Consider the following 2,483-nt stretch of genomic DNA (forward strand, 5'->3'; position numbering starts at 1 on the left):
TGAGTCGCATAGTCGACATTGAGATTATAGTATAATCCCATCACCATTGCATATACTTCAAGTCTTTCTTTGTCAAGACCAACACTTCTTCCAGTTAGACACCTAAGATAAATGCCAAAGAATAAATTCCATAGACAGGGTAATCCAGACTTTTTGAAATCACTGATTTTTGTGTGTGTAGGCTGATGTCCAATCTTGTTGAACATAAACATGATTTAATCATGGTTGGGTTTGAAAAAGGGTGGAGAATTGGGGATATTCAAGAATTGAGTAAACATCTTCATTGTCAGACGAATCCATTTCTCATTCATAGGATTGAAGGTAATCACATGTGTAGCCTTGGTGTAAGAAGCAGTTGAAACAGCCATGGATAACCGTGTTATCAGAACGAAAAAAGAGTTTAACATTACAGTAGCAAGACCAGAATTTTGAAGAGCAATGTAACATCTTGAAATTCCAGGTATGTTAATTTTTTTAATTCTTTTGGAATTTGTGGAGGAACTCGGCGAGTTGGAGCCAAGACTCGCCGAGTAGGGTCACGGATGTTCATCCGGGTTCACGTCTGGACTCGGCGATTCCACGTTGTTTAATGAAACCCTAATTCCCCGGGTTTGGAGCCTATTTAAGGGCACTTATAGCCTCCCATTGCGGCTACCAGTCCCTTGAGAGAACCCTAAGAGAGCTAAATCGCTGTGAGGGAGAAGAAGTCACTTTTTGATCGTTGTATCTTTGGTTTAGCAAGAAGAAGGTGACAAGAGCAAAGAGGAGGTGCGATTCAAGCAGTTTCAGAGTTCAAAGACTTCATTTTGAGGTAATAGTTCGAACCTCCTTCAGTTTTGGTGTTGATCTTTAGAGTTAGGGTTTTCTAACCCCTTTGGAGACTGATTATGTGGAGCAAATGGTCCCTCTTCGAGTTTGTGCCTTGGATCTGGACTCAAAGAGGTCCAGAGACCTTAACCCTTGGAGCTTTATGGATTAGTTTGGGGTTATTGGACTTAGGTGGCCATTTTTGGGACTAAATCTCCTTTTGATGCCTTGTTGTGGTTGTACAAGCATCAAGTTTCGAACTTTACGTGACATTCATGCTTGGGGAGGCCAGATCTATGGTTTGGGGAAACAGATCTGACCTTAGGAGGTCAGTAGAGTTTGTACATGGCATGAACTCGCCGAGCTATTCTTGAGACTCGGCGAGTAGGGTTAGGGTTTCACGTAAATTGTTCAGTGAGTAGACTTGCCGGGGTGGGGGATGACTCAGTGAGTCAGGAGGGAGTTAGAGGACTGGAGTTCAAGGCGGTACTCGCCGAGTTGTTCTTGAGACTCGGCGAGTTGAGTCGGGGTGGCCCCGCGATTCATGACTGGTATGAATCGTCGACTATAGGGAGGGACTCGGCGTGTCCAGCGGGACAAAGAGTTAAAGGACATGTGAGAACTCACCGAGTCACCTGGGTGCACTCGGTGAGTAGGGTCAAAGTGGGACCGTTGACTTTGGTTGACTTTTAGGGTTTGGTCATCAATAGAGTCCTTCTGACAAGAGGGGAGGGTAAAATGGTCTTTTACCTTTCTGAAGGTGCCAATCGCAGGTTGAGTCTAGACTCGAGAGTTATATTTATAAGAGTATTTATATATGTGAATAGGCGGAGGCTAGGAGATATTTTTCCATCGAGTCAGAGATTTACCGAGACGCCTGAGGTGAGTCTTCTCACTATACTTTACCTAGTGTGGTAACAGAGTTATGGGATAGAGTACTATAGAGTTATATGCCAATGTATTTGCATGTTATTTATGTGTACTGATTTATTGTGATATGTGATATGCATGATTCAGAGTTACAGAGTTGGGACTTTCGGGTCCCTAGAGTTAGGGCCAGAGGGCCCACAGAGAGTTGGGGCTGGAGGGCCCCACTGAGACACATTGACCAGAGGGTCAACAAAGTTACAGCCTCGAGTGGCTATTATGTGTTAGAGTGGTATTTTGGGGAACTCAATAAGCTTATGCTTACAGTGTTTATTGTTATGTGTTCAGGTACCAGTGATGACCGCGGGAAGGCGCCGGCTTGATTCGTACACACACATGGGATTTTATGTATTTTGATCTTGGGAGATATTTTGAGAAACAAAGACATGACACTATGACATTTTATGAATGAATGAGTTTGTAAAAATGTGTTTGAAAATGAGAAAAATTGTTTTAATTTTTACGGTGTTACAAGTTGGTATCAGAGCCTAGGTTTGAGGGATTTGGGTGCACCTTCGGGCGTATCTGAACTCAAACCGAGGATTTGAGGAAATTTTGATAATAAAACAAGTTTTCAAAAGAAGAACTTACGAGACAAACATAGCAGAGTCGTGTGTACGAACAGCCAGCGCCCGAACGGTGAATTCCCGAAATACCATTATTATAAGTGTTATGAGAGATGATGTGATATGTTATATGATGAGCTATGATATGCATGCTAGAGTAGAATATGTATTCTTATTAGGACT

At 42.7% G+C, this 2,483-nt stretch overlaps 1 long non-coding RNA gene across 1 annotated transcript; it reads left to right on the top strand.

Moving 5' to 3' along the window:
* The first annotated feature begins 582 nt into the window (after window positions 1-582).
* On the top strand, window positions 583-2,191 carry LOC128131397 (uncharacterized). The gene is made up of 2 exons (XR_008229316.1): window positions 583-811; window positions 2,023-2,191. It is a non-coding gene; the product is annotated as an uncharacterized LOC128131397 (long non-coding RNA).
* Window positions 2,192-2,483: the final 292 nt, after the last annotated feature.

This window comes from Lactuca sativa, chromosome 1, assembly GCF_002870075.4.
Source record: "Lactuca sativa cultivar Salinas chromosome 1, Lsat_Salinas_v11, whole genome shotgun sequence".
NCBI classification, from domain to species: domain Eukaryota; kingdom Viridiplantae; phylum Streptophyta; class Magnoliopsida; order Asterales; family Asteraceae; genus Lactuca; species Lactuca sativa.